Raw genomic sequence first — 13988 nt, forward strand, 5'->3', positions numbered from 1 at the left:
GGTTGGGCATGGCACACTGGCTTCCCAAGAGCCTGCTGCTGGCACATAAGCCCGGCTGGGAGCCTAGCACCTGTCCCCGGCCTGCTGTTCCGAGCACCATACCATCCCCCCACTGTCATGGCTGCAATGTGGCGTCTGCTAGCTACTGTGCCATGTTTCTTGGCTCTGAAAACACTGTGGGGTGGGTGTGGAGGAAGGGGAGTAGTGGGTTGGTTTAAAATAGCAATTCCAAGTGGCAAGGGGAAGCAGCGAGATCAGGCTCACAGGGAGAGAGGGAGGAGGCAGGTAAGATGCAGTGTGACATAACATCACTGTCATCCTGAAGGAAAAGTTTTCTTTAATAGAGTATATAGAGAGATTTAATTGCGAATCAGGATGTTTTTAATGTTTACTATCCAATGAGAATTAACCTGATGTTAGGAAAATAACTGAAGTGCAAATGCAAACGTGATTGAAGTCTGTTACTTCAATATAGATTTTCTGCTTCCTGATTTAAAATTGGTGATTTACATAATTTTGATCTAAATCAACCAACCCTGTTATAAAACAGTAGTAAAGAATACCAGGGTTTCGTTTTTATGTTTTAGCATTCTATTAGAACAAAGGGACATTCAGTTAAATTGAAAGGCAACACATATAAAGCTAATAAAAGAAAATACTTTGACACAGTGAATAATTTGAGTATGTAGTAACCACGTTATCCTTGAGGCCAATAGTGAGGTTTGGAAAAGTACTAACATTTTAGATGAATTATCAGAACACCGACCTTTATATTCCTTGTCTAATTGCTTGTGTTTAGTGCATAAACTAAAAACTGAGAGTCAGGAAAGAATTCTGGACACAGTGGGAATGGTTGGAAATTGAGGCATCTATGTTTGTGGATATAGGAAGGGGAATATTGGAAAGCTAGGATTTTATAGAATTGATGTACTGTTATTGAGAAGCATAGTCATCCAGCCCTCTACCAGTTGTATTGTTAATTTGTGTTCATTTGAGTCTATTTAAAACTAAACAATATCTTTGCAGTCTGAGACTATTACAGTTTAGTATAATACCCACTCAAAGAATATTGTTTATTAATATTTGTATTAGGGATGAGAAAGTGTAACCATGTATATAGTTAACTGATGAACCTCAGCTTACAGGTTAACCTTCACAGTTACATGCATGCTCATGTGGCATGTCACTGGCTGCTTCAGGCTGGCCTGCCACGTTGGGGTGCCACTGGCTGACCTGCCACACCCAGAGTCCCATTCCAGTCCGGCTGGTCCACTGTGGCTGGCTGTCCACTGGATTTGTAAAGGTCCAGTTACTGGGTAAGCCTACTGCTTAGCAGGGAACTGGTTAACCTTTTACATCTCTATTGAACACGTTAGTTTCCATGTAATGAAGTTCACTTCCAAACTATAGGAAAGATCATCAGTGTTCAAGCAGGCTATAAATATACTTGTTTAAACATTTGGGATGGGCAGCAATATGGAAATATCTATATTGCATTATTGCTAGAGATGTAAAATCCTGTTTAGTTGGCTAACCAGTTAAATGTAGACGTTAGCCAGTTAACATATGAAAGGGGAAAGGTGGGTGGGGCCACTCTAGCCTACCTGGGCTGGAATTGGGCCCTCCTGCCTCCAAAGCAGGCAGGGGTTGGTCCAGCCCAGCTGCTTCTGGCTCTGTGTAGGGCTTCTTAGTGCATGTGCAGTGTGCTTCAGGTGGCATGTAACCAAGATTTATCACCCATTTTGGTCGATCATTAGATTACCTAGCTTAGGGTTCCTAGCTCGTCTACTGATGAGGAGCATGACATGAATGCTGATTCTGCCCTCCTCCATATCTTTAACTATGGTGAGTTAAATCTCAGTAATACAGTGACTACATAGTCAAAGAGAAATAGAGAGGCTGCTTTATGTTTACTTAGAGCTTTTGGATTTTAAAATTTGTGTTGAGAAGAGAGAGGACATTGCAATTATCGATCTGTTGGATCCTTATCATCATGGTATTGAGCATCTCCTAATTATTTAGCAACAGAGCTAATAAAAATAATACTCTAATTTATATTTCTAGTTCTTCTTTGAGTGCTTGTTCATGTCCATTCCAATTAGGTGTGTGCGCGCCACATGTATGGATTCTGGAGGTTTTTTTCCCTTAGCAGTACCCATTGGGCCAGCCGGGAAGCCCCCTGGAGTGGCGCTGCGATATCAGCATATGTATACCCCTGTTGAACCTCCACCCCTTCAGTTCCTTCTTACCGCCCATGATGGTAGCTGGAATGCTGACTGCATTGTTAGTCCCAACCCTTAGTGTCTGCACATAGTTGTTCTTTTGTCTTTCAAATAATTTAATTGTTAGTTTAAATAAGAGAAGGGAGTTCTTCTCCCCTTAGCCTCTCCCTGGCTAGGGAGGGGATGCCTGGACCGCAGGGGTTCAAGCTGTGCGCGAGGTGCTTGAAGCCCATGCTCTGTGGCAACCTGCGTGACTCTTGCCTAAAGTGTCTGGGCGAGGGCCATCATACAGACAAGTTCCACATTTGCAAGAGTTTCAAGCCGAGGCCAAAGCGAGAATGAGCTTGAGCCTAGAGTCTCATGGAGTCCGCTTTGCAACTGCTGGCACTGGAGCGGGCACCTTCGGTTCAAAGCACACCAGCCTTAGTGCCGTTGCCTCTTCGAAGTCCCTGTGGCACCACTCACAGTCTCCTGTGCTGAGGAGAGACAGAGAGATCACAAGGGGAGATCTCTGGAGAGGCGCAGCCACAAAGTGTGCCCCAAGGAGGGGCACTTGGTTTTGACGATGCCCCACAACACCCCATGACTGGGAAGGCACCAGTGGAGTCCAACGCGGAGAGAGAGTCCAGTGCTGGAGGTGGTGATAGAACTCTGGCAACCGTTGACCCTAGACATTTGACGCAGTATGGGAGCTCATTGAATTGACCTCGTCCCAGTGTGCCAAGACCTCGGCATTGCATCAGCAGGCTCATCTTGAACCCCAGGCACCAACCCTGGCACAGCCTGACGTGCTCCAAGCAGTGCTAAGCACCCACTTTGTGGGGACCGCTGCCAGCACCCATTCCTACCTCCGCAGCACTGGGAGCTCCGGCACCACAATGCTTAATCGCTCCGGTTCATCCAGTGGTACAAGGAGGGAGTTTCCAGTCTGGGACTCCAGTACCACCTTACAGTGTCCCCGTGGCACTGTATCAGTCAGTGCCTCCAGACCAGTTATTTCCCGCTGTGACTGTGGCATAGGTGATGTCCCTGCCGGCACTGGGCCCAGTGCACAGGGGGAAACCTGAAGCCATGGCCCAGCACTGATGATTGCATAGATCACCGGCACTGCTTCCGATTTGAAGGGCTTTAGACTTGGAAGCGGAGTCGGTGTTTTCTAAGACGTCTTCATATAGGTCCAGATCTCAGCACTGTTCCTGCTCTAGACATAGGCCCCAAAAGCCCTTCAGTCAGCCAGACTTGGCCACCCCAGTGGCAACCTCAACCTCAGTGACCATTCTGGACATCTTGGGCCTACCACCAGGCCCAGGGCATGCCACCAGATTGGTGTTGGTGGCATCCTGCTGGGAAGTGCCCCCTCAGCCACCCCTCTTGCAAGAGTCCCCGCTTTGGAGTCAGCTCATTCCAGTAGTAAAGACATGGTGAGACCTCCTGTGGAACGGCGGGGGGAGGGGAGCCCCAGGGGAGCCCCATGCCTTCAGCAGCAACGTCGGTGGCAGGTCAGGATGCCCCTTTTGCCGTACCCCGTGAACAGCTGGCAGAACGGGCAGAGGAACAGCTAGGGTTCAAGGAATCATTGTCCTCCTCGTCTAATGAGGCCTTAGCAGATCTTGCCCTGCTGCTTCTGTCTATGGGCCCACCAAGACCTGCTTAGAAAGCTGGCAGGAGGGTAGGACAATGGCATGCGCAGCACTGCAAGCAGCATTGTCACAGGTGTAGTGATGATGAGGAGCGCCTGACTGCAGGTATTGGGTATTCCTCCTGAGGCCCAGAACACCATGCAGCACCTGCCATTTGAAGGATATGGCTTCTTTTTGGACCAGACGGACTTGAGGCTGCATAGCCTCAAAGATTTTTGGGCTACCCTAAAGTCTTTAGGAATTCATACTCTGGCACCACAGAGGAGGCCACTCACCCTGCTCCTGCCCCAACACCCTTCCAGCAAGGCTTCGGTCCTGATAGGGGCAGAAGGAGGGGAAGAAACAATGCCTGTAACGGCAATATTAGAAGCAGGCACAGGGGTTCAAGACTGTGCTTAGAACAGAGGAGTTCAGAGGGAGGGGATTTTACTCCCATTAGTTCCTTATCCCCAAGTCCAAAGGAGAACTATGTCCCATTCTAGACCTAAGGAACCTAAACTTGTTTGTAAAGAAAGCAAAATTCTGGATGGTCACCAGTCTCCAGAAAGGAGACTGGTATGCTGCCCTCTATCTGAAGGATGCGTACTTTCATATTTGTGTTCCCTGCCCACAGGAGATTTCTGAGGCTTACAGTGGGTCAGGATCACTTCGAGTTTGGAGTCCTATTGTTCAACCTCTCTACAGCCCTGAGGGTCTTCACCAAATGCATGGCTGCAGAAGCGGCCTTCCTAAGGAGGCACAGGGTCCAGGTTTTTCCATACTTGGACAGTTGGCTGAAAGGGGTCTTCCTGAGAGGAAGTATTAGATCGTATAGCTCTGACTTGGAGATGGTTCTCTAGCCTAGGCCGCCTCGTAAAGGAGGAGAAATCCGCTCTTAACTCCACGAAGATAATAGAATTTGTGGAGGCCCACCTAGACTGCACTGTGGCAAGGGAGTCTCTTCCTGGAGCCAAATTGATGAATACGAGTTCCATGATCATGGACCTCCAAAGGTCCCCCATGACAACAGTGAGAACATGCGTGAAGCTGCTGGGTCACATAGTGGCATGTACATATGTGGTGAGGTATGCTAGGCTGAAGCTCTGACCCCTACAGAGGTGGTTGTTGAGCATACACAACCCGGCGTGAGCACCACTAGACACGGTTGTCATGCTGCTGGGGGCCGTGCTCTGCTTCCTGGACTGGTGGCTGTTTAGATGCATCGGACACGGGCTGGGGGGCCCATCTGGGGAATCTTAGGTCTCAAGACCTAATCTTAGGTCCCTATGGGAGAGTTCCCTGAACATAAACTTCAGAGCGCTCAGGGCAGTCAAGTTGGTGTGCCAGACTTTCCTTCCCCAACTGAGAAACAGGGTGGTCTTGGTACTGACAGACAACACTACAACCATGTGTTATATCAACAAACAGGGTGAAGCTCACTCCTCTCCCCTTTACGAGGAAGCCCTCCATCTGTGAGAGTTGTGTGTCACCCAGAATATCCATCTCAAGGCGACTTACCTTCTGGGAGCCAGCAATGTTTTGGTGGACAAGCTCAGAAGGTCCTTTTGGGCCCATGAGTGGTCCATCAGACCGGATATCCGATCAGAAGTCTTCCAGAGATTGGGCTATCCCTGTCTGGACCTGTTTGCCACACAGGAGAATGCCTTGTTCCAGAGCTATTGCTTGTACATGGGTCAAGGGCAGGGATCCCAAGGGGATGCCCTATGCATTCAGTGGCCTTGAGCTATTGTACACTTCCCCCATTCCCACAGATACATGAGGTCCTACTCCGGATCAGGAGGCTCGGGTCTGCCACCCGAACCTGTTGTCCCTGCACCTCTTGGCATAGTACCTGTGTGATTGAGGTGGAGCTACTCTGCTCGGAGGAGTTGCTGAGGGTCCTCCTGGAGAGTAGAAAGCCTTTCACCAAGGCAGTGTATGAGGCCAAGTGGAAACGCTTCACCTTGTGGGTGGAGCAGGTGGGGATGGACCCAATGAGTGCCTCAGACCTTCTCATTTTGGATTACCTCCTACACCTCAGACACCAGGGCCTTTCTATGTCTTCCCTGACGGTTCATCTGGCCACGATTGCAGCTTTTCACCTGGGGGAGGGAGATAGGACCGTGTTTGCAAATGTGATGGTGAAGCGCTTCCTTGAAGGGGTGGGCAGGTTGTTCCCCTATACATGCCCGCCGGTACCCCCATGGGATCTGAATTTACTCCTGACAGGTCTTGTGAGGGCCCCCTGTGAGCCCTTAGCCTCCTGCTGTCTGAAGCACCTATCGTGGAAGGTGGCATTCTTGATTGCAGTTACTTCAGCCAGGAGAATATCTGAGTTGAGGGCCCTCACATTGAGCCCATACACAGTTTTCTTTAAGGACAAGGTTAGGGCTACATCCCATCCAGCTTTCCTCCCTAAGGTTGTCGCACATTTTCATATGTCCCAGAACATTTACCTACTGGTTTTCTTCCCGAATTTGCACTCTACGCCTAGAGAACAGGCCCTATGCTCTCTAGACATTAGATGGGCACTAGCGTTTTATATAGAGAGGACAAGAGAGTTTCGTAGATCCCCTCAACTCTTTATTTCTGTAGCAGAGAGGATGTAGGACTCACTGGTATTGGCCCAGTGCTTATCCTCCTGGATCACTTTCTGCATTAGAGCTTGCTATGACCTTGCTGGTAGACCAGCACCCACGCTGATGGCCCATTACATGAGGGCGCAGGAGTCATCCACAGTATTTGTTGCACAGGTGCCCATTCTTGATATTTGCAGAGCAGCTACGTGGTCCTCTGCACATTTTTTCCAGTCACTGCACGATTGCTCAGCAGGCCAGGGAAGTTGTGGCCTTTGGGAAGGCTGTGCCGCAGTCTTTTGCAGACTAGGTGTTGATAGACTCTGACCCCACCTCCTAGGTTACTTCCTAGCAGTACCTTAATTGGAATGAACATGATCAAACACTCGAAGAAAAAATGCTTACTTCTGTAACTGTTCTTTGAAATGTTTTGCTCATGTCACTTCCAAATCCCACCTACCTCCCCTTCGTTGGAGGATTCTGGCAAGAAGGAACTGAGGGGGTGAAGGGCCAGCAGAGGTATTTGTGCGCCGATATAGCAGTGTTATTCCAGGGAGCTCTCCGGCTAGCCCAATGGGTACTGCTAAGGGAAAAAAGCTCCGGAATCTATGTGTGTGGCATACACACATCTAATTGGAATGGACATGAGCAACACATCTCGAAGAACAACAGATACAGAAGTAAGTAATCGTGTGGTGTTTTTTTTTCCCCTTTCCCTTGGGAACACAGAAGAAAGGAATTGTCATACAGGCAGTCCCCGGGTTACATGGATCCGACTTACATCGGATCCCTACTTACAAACGGGGTGAGGCAACCCCACATTAGCTGCTTCCCCTCAGCAGACCAGGGAGACACGAAGCTAGCGCCCCCCCCAGCAGACCAGGGAGACACGGAGCGGCTTTTCTCAGCAGACACCTCAGCTTGAGAATAAAGGACTGAGGGAAGTGAGGTGTGGGAGAATAAAACTGAGCTCTGGAGAAATGTTTGGCTAGAGTTCCCCCTACAATATGTACCAGTTCCAACTTACATACAAATTCAACTTAAGAACAAACCTACAGTCCCTATCTTGTACGTAACCCGGGGACTGCCTGTATTATATCAGACACATCTCTGTCTACACATCTCTATCTAATTTGGTAACCTGTCTGTAACAGTAGCACTTCAGAAGAATGTGCAAGTAAACTTGCAGTAGGCAAAGATCAGGTATTCTGGCCATTATGAAGGTCTCATCCTAACTGATAGTTGAGATCGTCTTAATGCCTGAAATACGAGGTTTTATATCCCTTTCCAAATTTGTTGGCACTAGCTATAGTAATCCTCAGTATTTTTTCTATCCATATGAATGCCTAATTCCACTTTGAGTCTTGCTCAGTTCTTTGTGGAACTCCTTGTGTCACGTTCTGTGACAATCTAATTGTGTAAAAAGTATTTCTCTTAATTGGTTTTGATTTTGCCATCTCTCAATTTCTTAATGAGTTTTTCTGTGCTCTTGTGTTGAGATGATCTGGAGCTTCTGTTCTTTCTTTATTCTATTTATTATTTTGTGTTCTTTTATTTCTCCACTTACTCATCACCTTTATAAGGCTCCTGTTTGCTTTCTGGTTTGTATATCTCAATGTGAGATCATAGTCACGGAGATAAATGAGATCTTCCAGGTAACGAAGACCAATCCCATGAAGGGCTTTGAATATCCAAACAGAAACCCTGTATAATTAAAGCTGAGCTCTTTTCAAGTTGACTCTGTTCAAGGGAAGCCATCATAGTGATATGTTCATAGTAAACTGTCTTGCTTTGTGACAGTTGAACGTTTTCAAGGTTTGTGGCTTGACTCGGGGATATGAACAGCAATACATAGTCATGCCTGGAGGGGGGGGGTGTGTGTGTGTGTGTGTGTGTGTGTGTGTGTGTGTGTGTGTGTGTGTGTGTGTGTGTGTGTGTGTGTGTGTGAGAGTGAGAGTGAGAGTGAGAGTGAGAGTGAGAGTGAGAGTGAGAGTGAGAGTGAGAGTGAGAGTGAGAGTGAGAGTGAGAGTGAGAGTGAGAGAGTGAGAGTGAGAGTGAGAGTGAGAGTGAGAGAGTGAGAGTGAGAGAGTGAGAGTGAGAGAGTGAGAGTGAGAGTGAGAGTGAGAGTGAGAGTGAGAGTGAGAGAGAGAGAGAGAGAGAGAGAGAGAGAGAGAGAGAGAGAGAGAGAGAGAGTGAGAGTGAGAGTGAGAGTGAGAGTGAGAGTGAGAGTGAGAGTGAGAGTGAGAGTGAGAGTGAGAGTGAGAGTGAGAGTGTGTGTGTGTGAGAGAAGCCAGGTATATGTTTGATAGGTTGGGGTTCAATTTTCTGCTCAGTTGTCATGGTGGTAAAATAAACTTCGGATTGCTATTGTGCATCCAGTAGCACTGAGGAGTCCCAAAGTATTCAAAGTTTGAGGATTGATTTAACAATCAGAGGGCAGATGCCCTCAATTGTTGTGGGTTCTCTGAATTGTTTTTTTCCTGTCAGCTTCATGTGCCTGTCTTTTGTTCACCTTTAACTTCTGCTTTTCACTCAGGTGCTGATTTTGGTGTAGGTCTTGTTTAAATTCCCTTTCTTCTATGCACAGGAAACATAGAGTGGGATGATGTCAGTGTACTTCTTGCACTTCAGCCTGTTTTCTCACTGTCTCATCAGCTTTCCCAACAACTTCATATAGCTATTGAATAATGTGGGGTAGGGAATTGACTCTTGTGGGACTCCACAGTTGAGGATTTAGTGAAATGACTGTCTATACATAATCTAAGAGGAAGGACTGGAATCATTTCAGATTCTTTTTGTTTGGTGCTCTGTGTATTTGGTGTTCAATACAATTAAATGTAGCAGAGAAGTCCAGTAGCCTATGTCTGAATGTATTTTCTTTGTCTCTAGGCAGGAGAAGATAGTCCACCAGAATAATATGCTGTCTCAGTGTCATGTCTTAATGTTAAACCTGAAAGATTTACCATTATGCTGAATTTCAATAACAGATGGGTCTGGTTGGTGTCCCCCCCCCCCCCCCCCCCAGTTTCTTGATTAACTTAGAAAGTGCGAGGTTAGATGTTGGGTTGTAATGATTGAAATGTCTAGTGCAATCCAGTTGTGGCAGAAGTCTGTTGTGGTGGCTTTCATTTTTTTCATAACTACTGCTTGTGTCATAGGGCTAAATTCTTGAAAAGAAAGGTATTATATTTGTGTCTTGCCCTTGACTTGGTTTTATTGGCCTTTGGTGTCATCCCGAAAGTGGTGATTTACTCTGTGAAATGGATAACCTGAGAACATAGTGTCTCCAGATGTGAGAGAGGCTACCCGTCTGTACTGACAGATGTGAGAAGTAGAGAGAGGGATTTTTAAAGTGGCTTATTGTTTGGGAAGGTTCTGCAGGATATGATTTGCTGCCTTTGTGGCAGTGAAAATAAAAATGGGTCCTACACCAGTTTAGTAAAGAACTCAGACCTGCTAAATCAAACTCTAGAAGATCAGTTGTGGAAGAGTCTATCTTCCCTGTAGTGAAGACCTGGCCTTACTCTCAAAGGGTAACTTATCGTTTTTAATGTCCCCTGGACCAGCAGCAGAAATCTTTTGTTGTGTCTCACGTGAATGATAGCTTTTTCTCAGTATTCTGTATGAGTAGAACAGCTGGTTTAGACTGTAAAACAGACTTCAGACCCAGAAGTGATGATATTTAAAAGTATGCGGTCTGTAATTGAAAAGCAGTATTTTCAAAATAACTTAGTTAGCTGAAGTTTCCATTACGTTGTAATCTTCTGTAAATATGCGAACTTACTTCAGGTATTAATATGCATGAAGTTTTAAGCTTTTACTTCATAGATATAAACAAAGTTTACACTTAATGGTAGAAAAAGGATTGCAACTTGCTGACAAGGTGGCAGCAAGCCAAGAACTGCAAAAAGTGTTACTGAAGCACGTCTATGTTGGCTGTAACTATAGACACTCTAAACATGATCAAGTTGCAGGCACTCTCTTTGGCTTTAAGTTTGTTTGTTAGACTTTCTGATTAAATTAATCAGGACATAGTATTACACACCTATTGTGAATAATAAAGTATTAGCTTGGCTTTAAACAGGTAACGTCTGTTGGCTTAGTAAATAAAAATGTCAATGTCTTTTTGGGCATCGTCACTACAATGACTATGAGCAAAATGCTGTAGTATTTTTTTTTTTTTTAGTTCTAAATTACAGGAACACTGCTAATTTAGTCAAAGCTTGACAACTATATTTTAATTTAAGCAGAGGACTTACAAAACTTAAATGGAACTTAAAAAAAAAAAGTTGAATACTTTCTGAAGTGAGGCTTAAAAATTAAATTGACCATGTTAGTTTCATTGTCCATTTTCAGCAAAAAGCAAACAGAACAATTAGTAATTTTTAAAATCTAATTTACCTCTCTTGTAATAGTGTAGTAAAACACAAGGTTACTTTTAACACAACGCTGCACCGTGGGTTGCTTACCCACATTGTTTTGCTCTGTCAACGGGAGCTAGCAGTGTGCCATGAAATGTTGACAGTGGGAGGCAGAAAAACTGGTTTGACTGTTTTTCACTTTTGGCGACTTTTGCATGTTGATAACACTTTCATTGCCAAACCTTCCCAGTGCAGACGTAGCCTAAAACAAGAAAGAGATTATGTTTACATTAAAGTGATATAATCTTTAGACTATAGATGGGCAAGATTTGCACCTCTAAGTCATGTTTTACAACATAGTGGTGACATTTATGCCTGATTTGGGGTACATTGTATCTGTTACACTTCGTTCCTATTTGGAAGTCTGTCTTTGCAGCCATGATGCTTGGCAATTTTAAGATGAAATTCTGCAGATTATGAAAATACCACAGAGTAGGAATGTAAAATCTTGTTTAATTGGCTAACTGGTTAAGTATAATCAGTTAACCAATTAAACAATAAAGGAAGGGTGACAGGGAAGGAAAGGCCCCCCAGTCTGTCTGGAGCAGACCCTGCCTGCAAGGCACCTGGGCCCGCTGTGGACAGAGGCTGCCCTGGATGACCGGAGCTGCCCCTGTCGGCAGCGGGTTGCTCATGGGGCTAGAACAGCTCCCTGCCCACAGCAGGTGGGGAGCTGCTCCAGTCCACCTTGGTTATCCAGTTCAACATTCACATCCCAACCACAAGGGCCCCAGTATATCAGGTATTGAGGATTCGGTTTGGGGGCTGTATCTCTGTCACAGTTCAGGGCTACTGCATCTGATTTCCTTCTCCATGGTCCAGTAGTGACACGTGCTCCGCTTCTTACCCATCATCTCTCTTGACTGGAGACCTTTGCCTCTCTCCCTTTTGACTGGAATTTCTGCAAAGAGAATGACTCACTACCAGTGCCACCTAGTGGGCAGGGCATGTTGCTTTCCTTGCTTTCTCATAACTCAGCCCTTTTGGAGCTCTCTACTTTTAGTGACTCCGCCAGATCATGGGTTCAAGTCCACCCCTTTTGGGACACATATAAGGAGTCTAGTAATATGGAAGTTTTCCGAAATTGGCAAGGGCCACAGGGCTTCTCTCTTGGACAGGTGCTTGGGGTCTTCTCCAACTAGGTTCCTTGATGAAGGATAGACATCTGTCATGGTTACCTCTTTAGGGGTTGGTAGAGGAGCTCATGCTCACCCTTTCCATGACACTGTGATCTAGGACCCATTAGTACACAGCTAGTCCCTTTGCAAGGGGGTGGTACCCAGCTGCCTCCCTGAATTGCTTCCTGTCATTGCCTCTGTTACCCTAAGGTGAAGCAAAGAACTGAAACAGAAAAATGAGGTTTCTGACTGTCAAACATCACCAGTTCCTCCTTTGCAGGATTGTTCAGGTCAGATGACCAAGCTTTAGGAAGCAAGTGCTCCTATGGTGCTACTTCCTACGCGTTCAGAAAGTAGGTCAGTTACCACCTCTGTCTGCAACTTAGCCACCTTGTTACCCTTTTTAAGCTTTCCCTCTAGCTTCTGCATATGTGGTCAGGCAGGGCTCCTTAACTCCTCCACAGTGAAGTTTCTATACCCCATCATAGGACCCCATCAAATCAGGCTGCCTAAGTAGGCCAAATTTTCTGTTTATAGCCTCTGGAGGAAAAAGCGTACTAGTCACCAGTATGTAGTAGTACGCAACTCTTTCTAAGCACGTGCATTCTTTCTTGAGATGAAGGCATTATAGAGAAAAATAATACAAACAAAAAGAAAATACATAGAATTATAGAATACTAGAACTGGAAGGGACCATAAGAGGTCATTGAGTCCATTCCCCTGCCCTCACGGCAGGACCAAGCACCATTTATACCATCCCTAATAGATGTTTACCTGACCTGCACTTAAATATCTCCAGAAATAGCAATTTATTCCAGTGTTTAACCACCCTGACAGTTAGGAAGTTTTTTCTAATGTCCAGCCCAGCCTAAACCTTCCTTGCTGCAGTTTAAGCCCATTGCTGCTTGTCCTGTCCTCAGAGGCCAAAGAGAACAATTCGTCTCCCTCCTCTTTGTGACACCTTTTTAGATACTTGAAAACAGCTATTATGTCCCCTCTGTCTTCTCTTTTCCAAACCAAACAAGCCCAGTTCTTTCAATCTTCCCTCATAGCTCATGATTTCTAGACCTTTAATCATTCTTATTGCTCTTCTCTGGACCCTCCCCAATTTCTTCACATCTTTCTTGAAATGTGGTGTCCAGCACTGGGCACAATACTCCAAAGGAGGCCTAATCAGCGTGGAGTAGAGTGGAAGAATGACTTCTCATGTCCTGCTCACAACACTCCTGTTAATGCATCCCAGAATCATGTGTGGTGTTTGTGGGTGGTTTTTTTTTTTTTTTTTTTTTTTTTTTTCAATAGCATCACACTGAGTCCTATTTAGCTTGTGGTCCACTATGACCCCCCCCTACATTCCTTTCTGCAGTACTCCTTCCTAGACAGTTGCTTCTCATTCTGTATGTGTGAAACTGATTGTTCCTTCCTAAGTGGAGTACTCTGCATTTGTCCTTATTAAACTTCATCCTATTTTCCTTAGACCATTTTTCCAGTTTGTCCAGATCATTTTGAATTATGATCCTGTCCTCCAAAGCACTTACAATCCTTCCCAGCTTGGTATCATCTGTGAACTTAATAAGTGTACTTTGTATGTGAATATCTAAATTGTTGATGAAGATATCAACAGAACCCGTCCCAAAGCAGACCCCTGCAGAACACCACTTGTTATGCCCTCCCAGTATGATTGTGAATCATTGGTAACTACTGTCTGAGAACAGTTATCCAGCCAGTTATGCACCCACCTTATAGTAGCCCCATCTAAGTTGTATTTGATTAGTTTATTTGTAAGAAGATCATGCGAGACTGTATCAAATGCCTTACTAAAGTCTAGGTATATCACTTGCATTGCTTCTTCCTTATCCACAAGACTTGTTTTCCTATCAAAGAAAGCTATCAGATTAGTTTTACATGATTTGTTCTTTACAGATCTATGCTGGCTGCTACCTATTACCGTATTTTCTTCCAGATGTTTGCAGATGAATTCCTTAATTACCTGCTCCATTATCTTCCCTGGCACAGAAGTTAAATTGATTTG

At 45.4% G+C, this 13988-nt stretch overlaps 1 protein-coding gene across 8 annotated transcripts in view; it reads left to right on the plus strand.

Annotated features, from left to right (window-relative positions):
* Positions 1 to 13988, plus strand: part of NFAT5 (nuclear factor of activated T cells 5) — a 157394-nt gene that overhangs the window by 25728 nt on the left and 117678 nt on the right. The window lies entirely within an intron of this gene.

The sequence above is a fragment of the Pelodiscus sinensis genome, chromosome 12 (genome assembly GCF_052426305.1).
Source record: "Pelodiscus sinensis isolate ZL-2025 chromosome 12, ASM5242630v1, whole genome shotgun sequence".
Classification (NCBI taxonomy): Eukaryota; Metazoa; Chordata; order Testudines; family Trionychidae; genus Pelodiscus; species Pelodiscus sinensis.